We start from the raw sequence: 1,641 nt of genomic DNA, 5'->3' as shown, positions 1-1,641 counted from the left end.
GGTCCCGTTTTGAGGTGGTGGTGGGTGGAATCGATGGATTAGCCAAGCTCTTATCCGCCGAATCCGTAGAGGGTACGACCCTGGCGCTTCAGAGCGTACACCACGTCCATGGCAGTGACGGTCTTCCTCTTGGCGTGTTCCGTGTAGGTTACAGCATCACGGATGACGTTCTCGAGGAACACCTTCAGGACGCCACGGGTCTCTTCGTAGATGAGACCCGAAATACGCTTGACGCCGCCACGACGAGCTAAGCGACGAATAGCGGGCTTGGTGATGCCCTGGATGTTGTCACGTAGCACCTTACGATGACGCTTGGCGCCACCCTTTCCGAGTCCCTTGCCTCCCTTGCCGCGTCCAGTCATGGTGTTGTAGTTGTGTGAATCGAATTGACGAATGCCCGCACGATTTCCCGACTATATCCCATCAAGCGGACGTACTAGTAGCATTGCAACTCCTGCCTGCCCTTACTTTACGCTTGTGGTCGAATAGACACGGCTTTCTCACAACGCTTTCAAAACTGCAGTTGCCTACTCGTCTGTTTCACGTCCCTGTGAAATGACTTTTGCACAAATCCAAAAAATAGAGCAAAATCAGCGATAATAGTGATTGAGGTGAGCCGCCTGTTGGCTGCAGCCAGAGGAAGGAGGGGAGGGGCAACGGGGTGACGTAGGCGAGTCGAGCAGCCAATGGCGCTCGAGCAAGCGCCTCGAGACGGCGTATATAAGCAAAAATTTTTCGGCGCCGGCCATCACAAACCACAGTTGTTCACCATGGCTCGCACCAAGCAGACTGCTCGCAAGTCCACGGGAGGCAAGGCTCCTCGTAAGCAGCTGGCCACCAAGGCAGCACGCAAGTCTGCTCCTGCCACAGGGGGTGTGAAGAAGCCTCACCGTTACAGGCCCGGAACGGTCGCCCTGCGTGAGATCCGTCGTTACCAGAAGAGCACCGAGTTGCTCATCAGGAAACTTCCCTTCCAGCGTCTGGTGCGCGAGATTGCCCAGGACTTCAAGACCGATCTTCGCTTCCAGTCGTCTGCCGTCATGGCTTTACAGGAGGCATCCGAGGCTTACCTGGTCGGTCTCTTCGAGGACACTAACCTCTGTGCCATCCACGCCAAGCGTGTCACCATCATGCCAAAGGACATTCAGCTTGCTCGCCGTATCCGTGGAGAGCGTGCATAAGCTAAATCGACCACCCTAGTATACACCAAACTCGGCCCTTCTCAGGGCCAAAATATCCTTCTAAGGAGATTTCAGACATTCCTAGCATCAGTCATATGAATTAACCTTCATCTACACATATAATAAATAAATAAATAAATAAATAAACAAATACACTAATTTAGGTGTCATACATACACGTGATATCAATAAATCAAGTCATTTGTAGTACAACCTGTTCTCTTACAAACAAAACGCCGTCGCTTTTCGCTCTTATGCACTGTCAAGGATCACCCACCCCCCCCACCCCCCCAAAATAAAAATTGTCATACTGTACTAGAAATAAAAGCAGCTTGTATAAGTGACATACTGTCCAGTCCTGTTTTATTCTGTTTTCGGTCCTCTGGCTTAATCTGTTAAGTTAGGAGATGACATTTTAAATTAACCGTTTTCTTGACATTTTCAAACCTAAGAGGGTGGC

Source organism: Procambarus clarkii, unplaced genomic scaffold (genome assembly GCF_040958095.1).
Source record: "Procambarus clarkii isolate CNS0578487 unplaced genomic scaffold, FALCON_Pclarkii_2.0 HiC_scaffold_1587, whole genome shotgun sequence".
NCBI lineage: Eukaryota > Metazoa > Arthropoda > Malacostraca > Decapoda > Cambaridae > Procambarus > Procambarus clarkii.
The sequence above is the reverse complement of the archived record's forward strand: the minus strand, read 5'-3'. Positions refer to the sequence as shown.